The sequence below is a fragment of the Meriones unguiculatus genome, chromosome 2 (assembly GCF_030254825.1).
Source record: "Meriones unguiculatus strain TT.TT164.6M chromosome 2, Bangor_MerUng_6.1, whole genome shotgun sequence".
Classification (NCBI taxonomy): domain Eukaryota; kingdom Metazoa; phylum Chordata; class Mammalia; order Rodentia; family Muridae; genus Meriones; species Meriones unguiculatus.
The window spans coordinates 127,124,736-127,146,163 of record NC_083350.1 but is presented as its reverse complement, the minus strand read 5'-3'; the positions used below and the strand labels follow the sequence as shown (position 1 = coordinate 127,146,163).

Below are 21,428 nucleotides of genomic sequence, written 5' to 3'. Positions count from 1 at the left end.
TAAATGAGTTAGAAAGAGAATTATTACTCTGTCTTAAAAACAAAGTTTGAGATTCAGTTCAACGATTGCTAAATGCAGAGTCCTTTCCTCAGCTAATTTCTCCTCCAGCACAACACAAGGCTTACAGAGCTGTCAGTCACTAGCTATGGTTGTTGTTTCTGCTGCTGCTGCTTCTGCTTCATGGTGCTGGGAGTCAAATCCCAAGCCTTGAGCATGTTAGGGAAGTCACCGGAACGTGGAGCTGTATCCCTAGTCTCTGGGCTAACGTTGCTACCTGCTCCAAACTTCTACTTCCCTGTCTGTAAAATGTAGATAAGAAAAAAAAAATAGGTCTTCTCAGAAACTGATGTGAATTCTCATTACTGCCTATGTGACTGACTCATTCCTAACCCAGGAAAAGTTCAAGAACAAGCAGGGAAATCAACGTTAGCTGTGTGCCTATGAAACATCGGCACTTTATACGTTATTTTCATTTAATCACCAAGTTGTGAGAAAATACTTTTGATAAAATAATGGAGATGAAATAGCATCTTGTAGACTCTCCACTCCCCCCCTCAGGTGACAAGCATGAGTGACTGTGGTTGTGAGTTTTAATTGTCAGCTTTCCACAATCTAGGAACCCCTGAGGTAGAATCTGGAGTATTGATTTGAAGGAAGCCAGGAAAGAAGCTGTCATAACACTACATATGGGGGTCTTGCTTTTACCTACTGGAGCTTGAGACAGTATGAAGGGGAAGGATTCCCAGCGGGGAACTGGGAGAACCTGACAAGGAAATGGCTGTGGAAGATGAAGAAGGATGTTGCATGAGTTACCCTCAAGCCACTGGTTTATGCTTCCAGCTGGACAGTGGGCCCATTAACACTGAATTACTTGTAGAAGTGGTATCTTCATAGTTCTGGAAATCTCCCTCAAAGTTCTGTTAGTGAATCTTGGCTGAAAAAGATTATCTAGAGTGGTGGTTTATATAATAAAGATTAAATTTAATGGTTAATGAGTTTATCTTTCTGTGGAGATAGCTTGTGTTCTTCAAATGTTGTCACTTACTGTCTATATCACTACCTGTCTTAGATAGTGTTTCTACTGCTATGATAAAAGAACATGAACAAAAGTAATTTGAGGAGGAAAAGGTTTATTTCATGTCACACTTCCCCTATCACACTCCATCACGGAGGAAACTCAGGGCAGGAAGTCAAACAGGGCAGGAACCTGGAGGCAGGAACTGATAAAGAAGCCATGGAGGAGTGTGCCACTTACTGGCCTGCTCCTCATGGTTTGCTTAGCCTGTCTTCTTACAGAGCCCAGGAACACCAGCCAGGGGATGACACCACCCACAATGAGCTGGATCCTCTCACATCAACCAACCAATCATCAATCAAGAACATGTCCTCAGGCTTGCTCATGGTCCAATCTGGTGGGGGCATTTTCTCAACTGAAAGTCTCTCTTCAAATATGACTTTAGTTTGTGTCATGCTTTTATGTCACGTTGACATAAAAAGTCACCCGCACAGTGCCTAAATGAGTTTCCTCATCTACTGAATTTGGAGTATTTTCAAGCTGCTGGTTTTATAGATAAACTCAACTTGATTCCTTTCTAAGCTTGAGCTCTTGATCTATACTTTGTTTGGTGAGTTTACTCTGCCTTTTCCACGAAGAGAAAGAGTTCCAATTTTCTCTTCAGAGATAATACCCCATCAACTATTATCCCAGAGACCACTGGCTTCAGCCAATCACACAGGCCATGACTTCAACTATTCTCTCTACCCAATTGACCCCAGCCAATCAAATGTGCCATGTCCTCAACTACTCCCCAGACACCACTGGCCCCAGCCATCACATGGGCTGTCTTTACTCCTCTGACACCACTGACCCCAGCCAATCACATGGATCATGTCTCTTGCTTGTGTGAGCTCCAAGTTCTCTATGGATATTTTCACTGAGGAATGCAGTGCTGCATGGCGTTAGCATTGAATTGTCTTCTGGGCAGAATTTAGAACTTCTTGAGAAACCTGGCCTTGTCTTAGTTTTATCCACAGGTCCCAGAATGAAACCATAGCTCAAGGTCAGAGGGAAAATGTTGAATTGGATTGAATTGAACTAAATTAAAAGCACAATGCCCTACAGGGAACTCATCTTACTGGCTGAGTCTCCTGCCTAATTAGAGGAGCATGTGGGTGCTGATACAGCAAAGTAAAGCCAAAGGATATTTATTTTTAAATCACCCTAAATGCTATTTAGGCCCAAACTTAACTTTAAACCAGTCATGCCAAATATAACACCTTTCTTATCTGCCTCTCACCTCTGCTTTGCTCTTCCTGAGCAATGTGGGGCCCGTGCTTTTCTGAGGAACAGAGGAAAGGGGCTGGGGCGGAAGAGATACTCCTACAGAGAGAGATACTCTACAACTTTACAAGACTCCCCCTCAGCCCTTCGTAAGGTAAGGAAGGTGGAGAGATATGTTACCGGCTCTGCATGAGCAGGCATGCTCAGGTTCTTTGAGTCCTTCGAGGCCGTGCAAAGCTGATGGGAACAAAAGCAGGCAAATACTTCCCAGGCACAACTTTGTCACTGGATCCAAGGTATTTAAGACACCCTCAAATGACAGCATGTGGTATTTCTCATGCTAATGTTTCTGGAGCCTTCCATCTGTGGGAAGTGTTGATAGCACACTACTCACAAATTTTAAACAAAAGCAAATTGATGAAGTGTTTGAATCCCCAAGGGAGAAGTTGAAGAGTTCTTTTCACTTAATCCTATGTTTAGACCAAAATCTAATCCAATCACTTCTGACTTCTACCTTCGCAAAAGATGATGGTGAAGATGATGACAGTGATGAAGAGAGCCAACATTCATATCTGCTTACTGTTGCATGCCACTGTCTGGTCTAAGAGCTTCCTGTAAATTAACCTATTTTATTCTTTTTTCTTTTCATTTATTCTTCTCTCATACAATACATTCAGACTGCAGCCTCCCCTCCCTCAACTCTTCCAAGTACTCCTTCACCTCCCCTCTCACCCAGATCCACTGCTCTTCTGTTTCCCTTCAGAAAAGAGTAGTTCTTCCAGTGACATCAACAGAACATGGCACAATAAGATACAATAAGACTAGGCACAAACCCTCATGTCAAGGCTGGATGAGGCAACCCAGTGGAGGAAAAGAGTCCCAAGAGCAGGAGAAGGAGTTAGAGACACCCCACTCCCAATACCAAAATTTTGCAAGGAAAGAATGTGAGGTACAAAAAGGTTTAGTAATAATCCTAGCTGAAACAAAGAACAGCCAGAACTCAAATCCAAGTTGTCAGGATCCAGATGTTTGTGCTGTTTTTTGAAGTACTTGGGAGTCCATCATCAGACTTACAGTCTTAATTTCCTTGGTTTTAACAGGAGCCTAAAAAAGGCCAACCTCAGTGAAGCCTAAAGGAGATTGTTTAATTAGAACCCTGGGTTCCAGAGAAGCATCTAGATTGGAGGAGGTGTGTTTAATTTTTAAACTGCATACTCATCAGATTCCTAGGAAAATATAATAAAATTCTGAAGTCTCTAAAATTCTCAAGAACAGCAAATGTATAGGCAAAATAAATAAACTAGAGACATCAATATTTACTTATTTGAACTTTTCATTGATCTGAATGTAGACGTAGTCAGTGAAGCCTTCTATTTCAACATTGGCAAAAAGACTGGGTTTTTGTTGTTGTTGTGTTGTTGTTTTTGTTGTTGTTGTTGTTGTTATTTTTGCTGCAGGAGTCCAGTGACCAGCTGGAGAGGTAAGTCAAAACTTGTAGCAGCCCAGAGGAGGCTAACTCTTCAGATCTGAATGAGACTTAGAAAAGTCCTTGAAGGGTCACCAGAGTAGATTCAGAAAGAAAAAAAGGAAAGCTGCATTTACTGAGGAATTTGCAAGCCCACAGGGAGTCCTGAGAACTTAGCCAAGACTAGGAAAGAACAATTTCTGAGTGTCAGTGGGAATGAAGGATGCCTGGAGAGCTGAAGAGGGGAGAGGATGTGAAATGTATTGACTGTCACTATAGAATGCGGGACTGATATTGTGTGCAGTGGAAAGTGATGGATGATTTTTGATAGGAATAAAAAAAACTGAGATTTGGGACTTAGTAAATAATCGCTGCAGCATTTGGTGTGGAGGGCAGAAGAGGCATGGTTGTCACGATGACGGGTTTGGTAGTGTGTCCTTCCACTGGTTGCTGGCAGGCTTCTGTAACAAAAGCTACAATTTACATAGAGGTATTGAAATAGCACACTTCACAAACCAAAACTACCTTCAGACTGACATGTTCTAAAAAGATAGTATATTATAAATCACTCTATTAACATGTACACCAAAGCACCCAAGATGTTAAAATCCGGAGAGATAATGGTTCAAAGCTGTTTTCATTGATTGAAAAGTAGAAATAGGTCTTTACAATTATTTTAAAGATTATGTTAAAGATAAGAATTTGGGGCAAAACTGTGATGCATACTCCCAGACATTAAAAAAGCACATCATTGTCAAATTTTATAAATATTTCTACCAGAAAATGGAATCTAAGTGGAGGAAGAATAAGCAGTGTTCACGTATTAAGAAATGCAATGTCTTCAAGAAGAGCAAGTGTTGTTTTCTTAATATTTCCTTAAAAGAAGTTGAGAGTAAAAACTCCCAACTGAAGTGACAGAAAAAAAAAAAATCAGTATGAGTAAACTGATAGGTATTTTGTCAAAGTTTCAAGTAACTTCACTTTCGGCTCTCATCCCCTACAATATGAAGCGAGAATGTTTCAAGGAAATCAGGTGTGAATAATAGAAAATAGCTGAGCACATCCCCACAGTGCAAATGCCATCACGGGGGTGGTAGGGTGCAAAAGTAACATGATTATAACACTCATCGTTTGTTCTCCCTTCCAAGAATCTCCCAAGACCATCCTTCTGCATGACACATCCCTTCACTGTTCATCCCTGCTCAGACTGGCCACCCTTAACAATGGGGAAGGTCGATGGCCTTCTAAGGCACACTTTTAAAAATCATTCCTTGAAAATCATTGTAGACACAGTTCCCTCCCCTGGTTTAACTGCCCGTATCTTTAAGGGAGGATATTTAAAGCTATCTCTGTAATTTGCCCACCATGGCTCTTTGTGGAACATGAAAATCAAAACTGAAAAGCAGCTATAGTGATACCTAAGTACCTTTGTTTACATTAACCATGTGTTCAACACTGGTTTGAGACTTTTACCTGAAGTAACTGATTTAATCCACTCCTGCAGGAGATCACAATATTTCTTCTAGGTCCATGAGGCATCAGAAGTACATGTCAATGTATTCAGTAATCTGTGTTTTAAGTTGAATTCAAGTTTCAAAATAAAAGACATTTGAATATCAGAGGCTGTAGCTAAGAGGAGAAGATAAGATTTAGGGCAAATCAAGTTGGCCTTTAAACAAATTCAGCAATCACTTCCCCCAAGGTCAATGTAAGATTTTGTGACCTATAGAAGCATCATTAACATCTACACCAAGGAAAGCATGGCTTTAGATCTTTGGACACAAACCACTGCTTTTCTCTGCCTTGATGTGTGATAGAAAGACATGACCAAAAGGAAAGAGAAGGGAGGAGGCAGCTAGAGGTAAGTCAGCTCAGCGGCAGGCTAGAGGTAAGTTAGCTTTGTCAGCTGGAAGCATCCTAGAATCATTTGAAAGATAGCCTCAATGAGGGACTGGCCCATGGGCATGTCTGTGGGGATTATCGGAATTAAGTTAAGTCATCTGGTAAGACCAAGCCCACTGTGGGCAGAACCATTTCCTTGGCGGAAGTTCTTAAACTGTGTAAGAGCAGAGAAACTGAGCTGAGCACAAGCAAGTGAGTATATATCCATTTATTTCTCTCTGCTTCTGACTGTAGCTGGGTCTGCCGTCTCCATCTTCCGCCACTGTGAGGTCCCTGCAATTACGGGTGATAACCTGGAATTGTGAGCTCAATTAAATCCCTTCTTCCCTCCTGATTTTTTGGTCAGGGTATTTTGTTACAGCAGCAGAAATGAAAGCAGAACCAACAGTAAGTAGAGGAAACATCCCAAACAAAACACCACCTCCATGCTGAACTGGCAACTCTTTTCTCACTCCTTAGTCAGCCACTGGGTGTTGTTGATGTATTGCAAGCAGAAGCAGAATAAGCTAGATGATGCCTGTGAAGTTCAGAGCACAGGAAAAAAAAAGCATCCATAAGCCTTGTACTGTTCTTTGACACCAAGTGACACCAAGCCCCCTGAAAACCACCATGGTAAGAGGTAAGAACCTTTTTTTTTTTTTCTAACACAGAACAGCACACCCTACTTGTAAGTAGAGCTGAGCTGTGGATATCACAGCCACGGGCCCAGTTTGGCCAACTTCTATGTAACCTATTCACTGTGTTTCACTTCAGTTTTTCTAAAGAGGGTCCTTAGTGACTATTCGGGCATTCCCTCTCCAGATATCAGGCTCCAGAACCTGGGATTCGAATTCTAGCTGTTTGACCACATGGTCACATGGCCACTGATAATTGTACTTGGAGTAAGTACAATACAGTAGTTTGACAATAGGTATTATCACATCAGAATTCTGGACCAATCTGCTCTCGTTCTTGCCTTCACTGAACTTACAACAACATGTCATGCACATGGTACAGTTGAACACAGCTGGTGGATGGATATTTTTATAGTTCTGAGATCACACTTCACGGGCATATGCTAATGGCTTGAGACATCTTCATTCTATCAGGCCATTAGTTGACAGTTTACAAAGATGATGTCTCAGTTTGCGTTCTATTGCTATGATGAAAGCTATGACCAGAAGCAGCTTGGGAAAGAAAGGGTTTATTTCAGCTTACATGTCCTGGTCAATACGTGCAACATGAAAGGAAGTCAAGTCAGGGACTCAAGGCAGGAACCTCGGGAAAGAAGTTGAAGCAGGAGCCATGGAGGAACGCTGCTTACTGGCTTGCTCCCCATGGCTTGTTCAGTTTGATTTTTATGCAGTTCAGGCCTACTTACCCAGCGGAGGTACCATCCCCAGTGTGCTGAGCCTTCTGATATCAATCACTAAGTAAGAACACTCCCCCCACCCCCAGGACCTGCCTACAATCCAATGTTATGGAGGCATTTTTCTCATTTCATCTTTCCTCTTCCAAGAAGATACATTTTGTGACTTGTTGACAAAAAACAAACCACAGACAGCTCTAATTTTTTAGGTTTTATGGCATATGCCTCTTTGTAAGGTCCCTTTGCCCCTCTACCATCAATACTCATCAATACAAAGAGTGTGTTTCCCCCACTCCTGAATATGGGCTAGCTTTGTGACCTGCCCTGAAGAGCTGAGTGAAACAGAAGAATGTCATAAGATTTCAGAACCTCAGACACACAAAGGCTTTTGGCTTCTGCTCTCAAGCCACTGCTGCCCTGAAAACACCACATAAGGAAGCCTCCTCAGCTAAACCATAGGAAGATGAGGGCCCAAGCCCAGCTAGCAGGGAAAGCCAACTTCCAGACACGTGTCTGAGGCCCTCCCTCCAGCCTCCGTGGGCTGTCGTGGCTGCAGGCTGATGAGAGGCCACAGGAGGACCAGCCCAAATTGCCAAAGCACAACAACATGAACAAATAACTTATGCCTTTTTAAAGTGGCTTCCGGTAAGGTTTGCTACAAGGAAACAGCCAAACAAAAACTCTGTGTTGTTGTGACATATGCGAGTCAGCTTTCTGTCATGATAACAAACACCTGAGATAGTGTAAAAAGAGGAGGGTTTGTTTTTGCTGACAGTTTTAAAGGTCCTGACCCATAGTCATCTGGCCCTATTGACTAGGGCTTGTGTGAGGCGTCACCCTCCGTGTATGCAGGGTTAATATCACCCATCTCGCTAGAAAGTGGAAAAAATTACCCCACTAGTTCCTTCAGTGACATGATATCAATAACCCAGCGACCTCCCAATTAAGCTCTATGTCTAAAGTTTCTCTAACTCTCCCTTAATGGCACCAAGCTGGGATTAAAGCCTGTAACATATGGCCCTTTAGGGGCTATTAATGTTCTGAATGATATACCAGGGTAAGGAAATTCGTGCCTCATACTGCCACAATATAAACACACTTTCTTAACAATTACAGTTAGAATCTTACGTGTCTACTTACCCTTTCGTTTCTTCCTCTACTGCCTCTATTACTGCTACTGCTACCACTAGGATACCAAATACTTTTATGTACACATTCACACAAATACATACATACAAACATAAACACATACATACACACATGTATACATACACACACATACACCATACATTCATAAACACACATACACACATAATGCACATTACATACCTGCACATACACACACAACCCCCTCTCACTTAATTGCTTATATGTTTGGGGGGGGTTTCTGATCAATGTAGCAATAGCTATATTTCTAGCTTAATTGATTTAGCTCCATTTCCCCCTAGCCAGCTCCTCCAGCCTGTGAGAAGTAATGGGCCTTAAGAACAGTTTTCCACTCTCAACTTATCTTCTAAGCCACCACTTTCTGTTCATTCTATATATGAAGTGACTGAGTGTCGTCCTAGTTTAGATTGCTAGGCTAAAGTGCCCTGAACTTAAGGGAAAAAACAGTTTGCTTGGTTTACAATTCTAGCTAATAGTCCACATAGCAACTTCCAACCCTACCAGACCTACATGGTGAGACACTGTCTCTAAATAAACCTATAATGCTTGCTCAAACCTCACCTCATGTTCCTACTTTTGATAAAATATCTATTTACCTATTTGTGCAAACAGGAATGCCCCTCCTTGTCCCTTAGATGTGCTGTATGACAGCATCCTATGGAATCTGTGCTTCTATCAATCTTTCTATCATTGCATCACAGAGGTACCATTATATTTATCATTAGAAATTGTAAACGGGATTCCATGAGCCCTCTTACTGAAGAGCGGATGAGTCAGTAGCTTTTCCATTTTACTGCCCTTTGCTTTTTCTAGACTAGATCCATTCCCATATATCCACCAGAAGAAGACACAGTCTCAACTGGATAGATTACTTTAGAGATACAATCTGCCAGGCAACATGATTGTATTATGTGACTGTGTATGTCAATGCATGCAAGCGTGTGTTTGTAAAGGGTAATTCTTGCTTAAGGATAAAGTGATGAACTCCTTCTAGTCTGAAGCAGGCCTCCTCTGTCTTAGAACCAGGAACCATGTATCCTCTCTCCCGAGAAAATGCTCACATCCTGTCATCTGTCTGTAGAGAAACATCTAAAGGGTGACTGAATGCCTCAGGGAGAAACGGCTGTGTCCACAGACAAGATAACTGGTGCAGCAGGGGCAGGAAGGGCTTTTAGTAAGACCAGCATGGGGTGGTCGTTTGTACTGAGTGGCTGAAAATGTCTGTAATCAAGAACTTGTGGAGGTTGATGTCTGGGGTCATAATGGTGACAACTCTTCCTCCTCCTCCTCCTCCTCCTCCTCCTCCTCCTCCTCCTCCTCCTCTATTTTACCCGTGTTGGGGGCAGAACCTAATGCTACTAACAAGCTAGCAAGGGCTCTGCCACTCATCTGAACCCCAGCCCTAATTCTCTTAAGCACTTGGTAAAGCGACAGTACAATACTGAGAGCATTCTGCCCCTGGGCGCAGGGAAGAGTTTTTGGTGGAAGTGAATTCCACGTAAAGAATGGTCAGCCTCGTGCAGACTTGAAGTCAATTCTGCTGACATGTAAATGTTTTTCCCAGGTAGGCGCTGCAGTTTCTGTTTGGCCGCCAATCCTTCCGCTTGGGAAAGCCCAGTTTGTTGGTGACATTTCCGGTCTGGTCACAAAGTCACCTACGGGCTTGCTGTGTGCTTTAAAGTGATGTTTTTCAAAGATGAACATTAGTTTGGAAACTGTGTGTGTTTGTTGATATTGAAACAAAGGTGTTGAACCAAGTAATCCACACATGCCATCTTGAAATCACAGAGGAAATCGCTGCCTACGAAACACATACAACATTTGCACAACCAGTTTTTAGCGTTTTTGCATTTTACCAGATTTCTTTTGAATTTGGTCTTTTTGGAATGTTCAAACATATAAAAAAACTTTTGGAAATTTTTATGTCAATATTTTCTATATAATCCTATTTGTAATGCATATTTGGTTTATTTTATTCAGATATGTATATTTCTGCAGTAGACGTGCATTGAGGTCTACCTTGACGCTCACTATGTATGACAACTGGGTGACACTTATACAACTGCATGAAACTTAACCCCCTGAACTCAGGAGCATCAGTATGGAGAGGTATGGAAGCGTATGCAGGAAGCTGTAATGGAGAGACAACCAGCTGGACAGGAGACCTAGGATTAAAGAGGAGGAAGTGATTGACAGTCCAAACACTAGACTGAGGTATACTTGGCTTGGTAGGGTACTTGCCTAAGGTGCTCAAAGCTCTAGGTTTTATGCCCAGCACCATAACAACAGGATCAGGATAGTTCACACCTATAATCCCAGCACTTGGGGAGTGGAGGCAGAAGGATCCGAAGTTTGTGGTCATCCTCTACCTCACAGTGAGTTCAATGCCATCCTGACCGATATGGGACCATGTCTCAAAAACAATTAAAGATTTAAATTATAAAATTAAAGTCAAAGATCTTCTGCGAGAGCTATGCTTGATATCAGCCTCGAGGGACTGGAAAGGCATCTTCAGTGATGTTTCCAGTAGAAGGAACGAGGCTGTTAAGGGTGGAGGCTGAGACTCGTCCACTCTACTGAAGACGCCTTCTGCCTGTGCCCATTACCAACCATCTAGGCATCTAGTTATCCAGTGGGTAACTTTAGCTCTCTCCTGGCTGCTGGAAACGCTGTGGTAATTTCATGCTTCTGAAAATATGATGATGATAGTGATAATGTCAACATAGGCTTATTTTTCTTTACCTTTTCTTTATTAGAAGGCTCTTCCTATGTTGCTCAGGCTGACCACATACTCATAATCCTCCTGCCTCACCCTCCTGAGTAAAGGCATTGCAGACCTGTGCCCTCTCCCACAGCTTGAAAAAGAAGTATGAAACATGCCCAAAGTGTTCACACAGATGCACTAACGAGTTATTTCCTGTGCTGCTCAACCCTCCGTGTGTTCCGAAAAGGAACCTCTGTGTATCACAACCCCTAAGCCCAGGAGAGCAGACATTGCCTTCTTTGACTATTCTGAATGTAACTTCTTCTAAAAATGAACCTATATACTCAAAAGGACTTTAGTCAACATTCCAGTGGCAGCCCCACCCCCGACACAAACACGCACCAAAGCTTTTCTAAAATAAATCAGGAAAACAACAGGTAACACACACACACAGACACACACACACACAGAGAATCACATACACATACACCAAAGCTGAAAGAAGAAAGAGAGTAACAACAAAAAATAATAGAGAAGGGAAAACAAAACCATGTGAAGACGAAAGTGTGGCTAATGCTATCACAGCAAGTTCTGTTGCTTCTGAAGAGCTGGTAAGTCATACATGAACAACAACAACAAAAAAATCCCAGAAAATAGAACACACTAAATACATTCTACAGTCCTCATAAACGGTGCTTTAATCAACGAGAAACTGAAGCTAGTGCTCTCTGAGGAGGCACTGAGCAATTTGAGAAAAATCATTTCAGAGGCTCATTTTACTTTTTATTCTAAAAATGTATGTTAGATAATTAAGGAAATGCACATGAAAGAATCAAGAGAAAATAGTGAAAAAGGAAAGTGAAATCAACATTTACCAAAAATCTAGAGGTAAAAAGGTTTACTAAGTTCGAAAATAAAAAAAAAAAAAAGATCTAAGGAAGACAATGAAAGATTAAGCCAGAAACCATGTTGAAACTTTCTTGCATAAACTTTAAATAAGAGGATTATGAAAATGCCTACAAATATATTAAAAAATGAACATTTTATTATATTATGAACTTGTATAAGTTGCCGAAAACTCTATAAGGAAAACACAATATTAATACAGAGAAAGACAAAATATATTTTGATTTTACAATTAATCCATGAAAATCCTGTATCCATTGCAATAGATCCAGAAAACACCACCAAGATGTAACTGGTTTGCTATTATAAATAACACTTTTTCTAATAGATAATATTAACTGTAAGTGTAAAGATGGCATAGAATGGTTTGTATAAGCAGGCTGCTTGAACCTTTGTTGCCTCAATTTCTTTATTTTCCTAAAGCTCCTCAAGGACAAGTATTAGCTTTGTAACTGGAAATTTTACAATGACAGCACATATCTATGCCAATTAAGAAAATGATCTTTCCGGACTGCGGTGAATGTACAGTACTACACACTGAGTCACCCGCACCAGGCCCTTCCACCGATTGTTATTAAAGATCCTGCTTAGAGTTAACAGCATCTCTCACTGAAGAAGACGCTTTCTATCTTTCAGCATCTGCTGCAGCTCAGCGATAGAAGTGTGGCCAGGGAGTGACTCAGCTGCTGACTGAAACCCTCATGGAGGCAGAACTGAGGAACCCTGGGTACAGTGTGCAGGTAGGACAAAGGGGATGGGAGGAGACAGCCACAAAGGGCAATAGGAGGCTTCACCAGCCATCTAATTTCTTTTCTGAAAGCTGTCGACTCTGTCCTTTTACTTAATGTAAAGCATAGAAGACATAAAGTTACGGGATTTCTTTAAATTAGTTCATAAAATTGTTGCAACAATCATGCACAGAAACTCACACCTCTGCCTTAGAAAGATCTGTCTCGAGGCTGCTTAGACTTATTGCCTTATAAAGACACCTTGGAGAATGAATGACCCCAGTATCAGATAACCGCGGTTTCTGATTAGAACCCACTTGGGAAGATGGAGTGGAGATAGTCGGCAACTGGATTACCTATTGTGGCTTCTAAAATTAGTCCTATAAAATTGAAGCAAGTCTCGCTGTCCTGCCCTACCCGTGACTATACATGAAAAGGGCTGGAATTTTTCATTACCACCTATGGTGGGAATTCCAGGTTAAGATTCTAGACTTCATGCTGCCTTATGTGAAGTGAGGACAGTGTTTGTAGTTGGCTTTATGGAAACATGCTTCAGGAAAAATGAAAATGCAGAACAAAAGTGGGATTGGGGATTTGCCCAGCATGCATGACGCCCTGTGCCCCATCCCCAGCCAGCACCATAAAAACATCATAGAAGTCAGCCGTAGTAGTGCACATGCTGGAGGTGAGGGCAGGAAGACCCAGAGTTCAAGGTCAGCATCCTTGGCTATATTGGAAGTTCAGGGGCAGACTGGATTTCAAGAGACTCTCTTAGAAAGAGTAAGATGAAAACTAATTTGAACTTAGTTGTAAGAAGGCTTATCATTTTCTGTACCCTTTCTGGATCTAAATCAGCATTATAAAGAACCACAGATTTTTTTTTTTTCTAACAGAGCTGGTGCAGCAGCCATCCCCTACAGCCCCTGCTTCTCTTTCTGCTCCAGGCTCAATGGTGAACTGTCAGCTGATATAAACCTCCCCAAGTTGCTTCTGGTTGGTATTTATGACAGCAACAGAAAGCAAACTAGACAAACACCCCCCTTTTGTTTTTATTAAGATAAGGACAAGACTGTGGAAAAAAACCTACATGATTATTAAATAGAAAGACCTTTTAGAAAACTGTCAGTCCTCAATTTAACAAATATTTAATGAAAACTTTTATCCTCAATCTAACATATTGTTTTTAAAACATATAAAAGTTATAATGAGGGATAATGCCCGGGAAGCTTTATGAAGACTAAGACTGAACAGGACGGAGTGTGGGCCCTTGTGATAGGACAAGTATAAAGTTACAAGGGAACTACTTCCGGATTAATGGCCTCTCACAGAAGAGGAAATGCAGAGGCTCTCGGAAAATATTCACTTTCCCGGGATAACATGGTAATGAAAAATTAACCATTTTGATCTAGCATGTGGACAATTTAGGCGCATTAATAAACAGTGTAATTACAGATCCACCTGGAAGATAAAGTTTAATAGTTAGCTCACAAATAATACCGAAGTTTCAAATACACTCAGCATATGTGGTGTACCTACATGTATGTGTGTGTTTACACGTGTGTACAGAATTTGGTTCATTTCCCTTGTATCTTAGCATTCTTTTCATCAGTTTATATAGAGTCACCTCAATGTTGCCTATTCGCTTTTGAATGTAATGTTTTATTTTGCTTTTCCTCCTCCCCCTCCCAGTACTGGGGATTGATCTCAGAGAACAATTTCCTCTGTCCTTCTGAGGCGCTGGTGATCCAAATCACAAAGTTTATGTGTGTGAGTCCACGTGTGTGCATGTATCCATGGAGGCCAGAAGACAGCCTCAGTTATCGTTCCTCAGGTACCTTTTCATCGAGTGTCTCTTGTTGGCCTGGAGATGTATCCTATAGGCTAGGTTAGCTGGCCAGAGGACTGCGGTGAGTCTTCTGATGACTCTACCTCCTACCCTCCCCGTCACTGGGATTACAGTACGTACTACCATGGAGTGATGCTAAGATGAGGCTACAAAAACAGGAAGAAGGGATGGAGCCGACACTCTTCAACAATGCACTGTGAGCCGGGTGTTTTGGTTGTACTCTTTTCTTTTTTTATGGAATTCTGGCATGGCATTGGAAGAAAGGCATTTCGACAACAACGTGCTGACCTGCACCAGGTCCCAGGGACTCACATGGTGGAAGGAAGAGAACCAATTCATGCAGGTTGCCCAGTGATCTCCACACATGCCCCATCGTGTCTAAAGAAGAAGAAGAAAAGCTGGCCAGCACAGAGTCCCTAGTGCATACCAAGCATGGGGCTGAACCATGCAGCCTTTCCCCTCTGTTTTCTACTTGCTTACCATGCTATGATTCAGAGGTGCCCGCTAGTGTACTGCTGGAGTAGGAAATGATAAGCACATAACGGAGTCCTCAGGAATGCATTTGTAAAGGTTGGAAGTTCTCACCTGTGGAATAGAAGTTATCAATGCCTGAGAGTAGGCCACAGCTGACAGAGGCTACCTCACCAGGATATGCTTGGGGAGTTACCTTACCACCAACACTGCCACCTGCCCCCAGCTCTCCCCATTACCCCCTCCTGCAACTCTCCACAATAGCAAATGTAAACTGGCCGGGTTCCTGTCAACTCGATACAATCTAGAGTCATCACAGCGAAAGGAGCCTCAATTGAGAAAAATGCCTCCATAAGATCCAGCTGTAAGGCATTTTCTTTTTTTTTAATTTTTTTAAATTTTTATTTTTTTATATTAATTACAGTTTATTCATACTGTATCTCAGCTGGCACCCCCTAGCTCATTCCCTCCCAATCCCACCATCCCTCCCTCATCTCCTAATATGCCCCTCTCCAAGGACACTGAGAGGGGAGGTCCTCCTCCCCTTCCGTCTGACCCTAGCTTATTAGGTCTCATCAGGACTGGCTGCATTGTCTTCTTCTGTGGCCTGATAAGGCTGCTCCCCCCTCAGGGGGATACAATCAAAGAGCCAGTCACTGAGTTCATGTCAGAGACAGTCCCTGTTCCCCTTACTAGGAAACCCACTTGGATACTGAGATGTGATGGGCTACATCTGTGCAGGGGTTATAGGTTATCTCCATGCATGGTCCTTGGTTGGAGTATCAGTCTCAGAAAAGACCCCTGTACCCAGATTTTTTGGTTCTGTTGCTCTCCTTGTGGCACTCCTGTCCCCTCCAGGTCTTTCTATCTCCCCCTTCTTTTATAAGATTCCCTGCGCTCTGCCCAAAGTTTGGTTATGGGTCTCAGCATCTATTTTGATACTCTGTTGGGTAGAGTCTTTCATAGTTTAAGTCATTTTCTTAATTAGTGACTGATGGAGGAAGGCCCAGTCCATTGTGGTGGTGACATCCCTGCACTGGGTCCTATAAGAAAACAGGCTGAGCAAGTCATAGGGAACAAGCCAGTAAGCAGCACCTGTCCATGGCCTCTGCATTAGCTCCTGCCTCCTGGTCCCTGATCTGCTTGAGTTCCCGTCCCGACTTCCTCTAATGATGAGCAGCAAGGTGGAAGTGTAAGCTGAATAAACTCTTTCCTCCCCAACTTCTGCTTTGGCCATGCTGTTTTGTTGCAGCAACAGAAACCCTAACTTGGACACAAAAGGCTAATCTGCCTCAAATGTTGACGGTTACTGTACCACAGAAGCAACTGCTCAGGCCAAGGCTGCGCTCTACCCTGCACTTTACAGGCAGAGACCATCTGTCTGATCAGCAATTCACCTTTCCTATTTTGCCTCCTTCTCACTGAGGCAGGTTTTACTGAGGAATTACTCCCTCAGGAAGTCACTTGACCTGCATATTGGCTTCCTGAGGACCCTCAGACAAACAGGATTTGGTACCCTGACCGTATTTCTACCACACTTAACAACTTCTCATCTTCTCAAATAACCCCTACAATAACTCTTCAAATAACAATTGCAACTTCCAGTTGAACCAACTGGGAAATTGAGATCATGTGGCAAGTAATATTCAGCAAAGATGTAGATTCCAGAAAGAGCATTAATTCCTCAAAAGTAGCTGCCCCAGGTCTGCTTTTCACAGAGGTGACCTTGACAACCCAACATCAAGATCATCTATTCTGACTTGCCACACGTGTCCTGTGGAGGAAATGTACAGGTGGCAGGACAGAAACTATCTTTCTAATGCAGGTTATGAAATTGTTGCTCTAGATCATTAGGATCAAGCAGACCCATTTCTAATGTTTATAACTTGAAACAAACAAAATGTCTTTTTCTGCTCAATATATGACTAAAAAAGCTAACGTGTGAGTAATGCAGTTCCTTTATGTCTTGAGTCTTGATTTTTTTTTTCAATGCAGTTTATTCAGGAACCTTGAACAATCATCTGACCCTGGGGAAAGCCAGCCCACAGCTTAAATAGCCTCTGGGTAGCCAACCCCAGCATGCCACGTGGGCAATGCAGATAGGTCCACATACATGGAAGCAAGCCAGATCCTCAGCCTTAGCCAAATGTGGAATTGTTCGTGACAGAGAGCACTCACCATCGGGAAGGTGGAAGGCAGAAACCAGCTCCATCTTTAAGGCATAGCATTCCGAAGCTCTCTACAGTTCCCCCTTTTTGTTTTAGACGCATCAGGCAAGAGTAGAGGTCTGATCTCTGATATTAGAAATAAATTGGGACTTTGTACTGATGTTCATTTAGGTGTCATCCACCCAAAGAGCATCAGACCCGTCTGATACCTTTTTCTCAGAGGCAGGACCTGGGGCATCAACCCGCATGCAATCAGACATGCTCTTCTCTGGGTCCAAAGTGGCTGACCCTGAGTGTAGTGCTTAGCCTCGCATCCTGAGCGTAACATTTTAGCTTTTTATGGTAGCCAACCATGCTTGGGGAGACTGTCCTGCTTCAATGGCTGTAAAGGCCTGAATGATCATGGCTGCATTACGCTGTTGTGAGACTCTAATCTTGCATATATACCACAGGCAAACCAAGGAGACCAACACCAGAAGGCCTGCTAATGCTCCCATGCCCGCCCATTCCTTCAGATGATTCATGACTGCAGCAATCCATGATGATAATCCTGTGGCTAGTCCTGCGTCCACTCTGGTAGAATTTACTGTGACAATGGCCACTCTCAGCTGCTCCATCGTAGTATCGAATTCTCCAGTCCAATTACCTAAAATATAGCTCAACAATTGTTTAGACAGATTTGCAGCACGGGAAAAATTCTCATGTTATATGCTAGTGACTCAAAGTCCAGCATATTTTCATTGACAGCCAAGTTGAGCGATTTGCCATAGGGTATCAAAGCAATATGGCATCTCCAGAACCCAGTTACCCAGGGGCAAGTAGCCCTGGACACCCCACCATAACTGAAATCCAAGAAGATGACCTAACAAGTATGCTCATGAAGATTTTTTTTTTGAGATTTTCCTGGCACCCACATAACCCATAGCCGAACCTTCATAACTAAATGCCAAGAACGTTTCTCTACCTCACCTCCTATCCAAGCTAGATCCATTAAAATATGCGAGTTAGGAAGACTGAGAAACGTTAATTGAGCTGTAGGTTTTAGAATCAACAGCCAGTTGACTTAAGTCTTTCTGTATATACCCTGAAGGGAAATTTTTCTCATATCTGCAAAATATCAGAGAAGCAGCAGCCGAAGGAAAGAGAGGATTGCTTTGGTTCAGTCTGAGGGGGTGTGGCCTATTGTGACAGGGAAGGCGTGGGAGTACATGGCTCTGTTGTAGCAGATCACATGTCAGTGGAAAACAATCAGAAATGGGATAAGAGCCAGGGCCCAGGACAAGCTTCATGCCCACCCTACAGAGACTCACTTCCTCCTGTTAGATGTGGCTTCCCAGCATTCTACAACATTTCAAAATAGTTGGGACACAAGTGTTTGCACTTTATACATCCAAACTGTGACACTGGGTCGGAATTAAGCAAATGGAGGAAAATCCAGTTAAACAGAGGCTGAGTTTCTAGCATTTAGAAGACATTATAGGCCACTGTTATAAGCTGGCTAAAGAAAACATCTACCTACCAAAGGTGATAACTAAATCTGAGCTCTTACTGTGACCCAACCTTTAACTTTCTGCACTCTTATGTGTTGACAACTTGGTTCTCAGCTCACGGCTGCTGATAAGTGGCAAAATCTCAGGAAGCAGCATCTAGTTTGAGGAAGTGTGCCAACTGGGAGCATGTCTTTGAGTGGGTATATTGGGACTCTGGTGCCTGGGCACTTCCTCTACCTGCCTGTCTTTCTCTCTGTCTCTGTAGCTCTGTCTCTCTCTTTCTCCCCCTCCTCTGTCCTCCATTCCTCCCTCTCTCCTACCCTCCTACCTTCCTTCTTCTTTTCTGGCCACCGTTAAAAGAGCTGTCTTTGCTCTGCTGTTCGCTCTCTGCCTGCTGTTTCACCTCACCACAAATTACAGAGCCAAAAGACCATGCAAGAAGCCTCTGAACCATGACTGTGGCTACCCCTACCACCTTGAAGTTGTTTACCTCAAATCTCTGTCACAGCGACAACAGCTCACCAGGACGGCTTCACTCTGTAGAGTGATCTAATGCCGCATGTCCAAAGTCTCAATATTTCTAAATAAACAACTGCCTCTGAATCTCACTATGTGCCTTGGAACACTGTGGTCTGAAACAACCAAAGTTGTAGTAAAAGGGAGAAAGGACAGAAAGGGCATCTTAGATATGACCTATCACTCTCTCCCAGCCTATCCTCAGAGCTGACTTTCCAGGCCCGCTTTTACTGGAGCAGAATACTGAAACAATGCCTTCATGACGCTTCCTGCCAACATTCCTCCCAGCACTGGGTTCACCAGGTAAGCAACGCTGTCTTTAGTTCCTTGGATGTCTCAAAGCATCAGTGTCCCAACACTTTCATATCTACCTGTTGCACCTTTAATCCTAGAACATCTGAATTTTTCTCTCTCCAACTTAGTTCCCTGCAGGTGTCACAGTGGAGAAGGGTGATCAGAAGTGGCAGTAATTATACTGTCACATAGATTATCACCTATTCTTCCAGGGCTAGAAGGCAACTAGGGACAAGCCGTGACAACAGTCTAAGAGACATGTGATTTATACCTACGGGTTTTGGCAGACTGAAATGAAAAGGGAGAAATGGCTTGCCAGGTAAGTGCACACGGGGCACATTATGGCATGGCACATCAATAAATCACTCACAGCTGCAAGTGACTTACAGCTGCAGCTGGCTGTGGAAACAGTTCAGTCCTTGGGGCCAATATCGTCATAACAATTTGTTTTTCCCACGGGTCTCGAATCTAATTCGTTTTCCAAAAGCACTTGCAAGGGCTTCAGAGGATCAATATGAGAAGATTGATGCATGGGGCAAGGCTGATGCTGTCTAACAGATTCCAGTGTGTGCAGATCAGCGGGTCGTCAGAACTCCCTCCTCCACCCTCCCTGGATCAGAATCCCCCTACAGGAAATTAGTCATAAGGGAATCTGCATTGGTGATGATGTCCTCCAGTGATCTGGACTCATGCTGAAACTGAGAATAACAGCCATTTTCTTCTTTCTCTCTCTCTCTCTCTCTCTCTCTCTCTCTCTCTCTCTCTCTCTCTCTCTCTCTCTTCCTTTTCCTTTTTCAAATCAGCAGACAATCCAGCAGACAACTGAGATAACCAGGAAGGACACCACTTCCCAGAGCACATACTCTCCACTTCCACTCTCTCCATTCCCATCCTCAGGGAAAGTGAGCTGAAACTGTGCCCAGGATAAAGTTGAAATCCCAGAGGAGCAAAGCTGTAGGTCAGGCTGGGAAGCCCAATCATTTGCCACTGCTTCAGGGCAAGGCCAGAAAGGGTGGTTTTCTGGGACTGTCAACTATTTTTATTTTTAATTCATGTGCCATAAAAAAAAAATCCACAGATAAGAAAGAGCACTGGGGTATGGATGGGGAAGGGCTCAGTTTTCTTTTTTTTATTTTAAATTTATTTATTTATTTGTTAATTACAGATTACTCAGTCTGTATCCCAACTGTAGCCCCATCCCCCATCCCCTCCCAATCCTACCCTCCCTCCCTCTTCTCCACCCATGCCCCTCACCCAGTCCACTGATAGGAGAGGTTCTCCTCCCCTTCCATCTGATCCTAGTCTATCAGGTCTCATCAGGAGTGGCTCTGTGGCCTGGTAAGGCTGCACCCCCTCAGGGGAATACAATCAAAGAGCAGGCCACTGAATTCATGTCAGAGACAGTCCCTGTTCCCATTACTAGGAAACCCCTTGGACACTGAGCTGCCATGAGCTACATCTGTGCAGGGGTTCTAGGTTATCACCATAAATGGTCCTTGGTTGGAATATCAGTCTCAGAAAAGACCCCTGTGCCCAGATTTTTTGGTTCTGTTACTCTCCTTGTGGAGTTCCTGTTCACCTCCAGGTCTTTCTATCACCCCTTTCTTTCATAAGATTCCCTGCACTCTGCAAAAAGGTTGGCTATGAGTCTCAGCTTCTGCTTTGATACCCTGCTGGGTAGATTCTTTCAGAATTCCTCTGTGGTAAGCTCCTGTCCTGTTCCCTGTTTTCTCCCTCTTCCAATGTCCATCCCATTTGCCTTTCTGAGTGAGGGTTGATCCTCTAACTCAGGGTCCTTCTTCTTGCTTAGCTTCTTTAGGTGTACAGATTTTAGTATGATTATCCTATATTATATGTCTAATATCCACTTATAAGTGAGTATACACCGTGTGTGTCTTTCTGCTTCTGGGATACCTCACTCAGGATGATCTTTTCTAGGTCCTACCATTTACCTGCAGACTTCATGATTTCCTTGTTTTTAATTGCTGAGTGGTATTCCATTGTGTAAATGTACCACTGTTGCTGTATCCATTCCTCTGTTGAGGGACATCTGGGTTGTTTATAGCTTCTGGCTATTGCAAATAAAGCTGCTACGAACATGGTTGAGCAAATGTCCTTGTTGTATACTTGAGCGTCTTTTGG

The 21,428-nt window shown here is 43.0% G+C and overlaps 1 long non-coding RNA gene across 1 annotated transcript in view; it reads left to right on the top strand.

Moving 5' to 3' along the window:
• Positions 1 to 19,293, top strand: part of LOC132652188 (uncharacterized) — a 29,005-nt gene extending 9,712 nt beyond the window's left edge. The window contains exons 2-3 of the long non-coding RNA XR_009589666.1: positions 12,410 to 12,513; positions 19,187 to 19,293. This is a non-coding gene — a long non-coding RNA (uncharacterized LOC132652188). The remainder of the gene's footprint in view (positions 1 to 12,409; positions 12,514 to 19,186) is intronic.
• Positions 19,294 to 21,428: the final 2,135 nt, after the last annotated feature.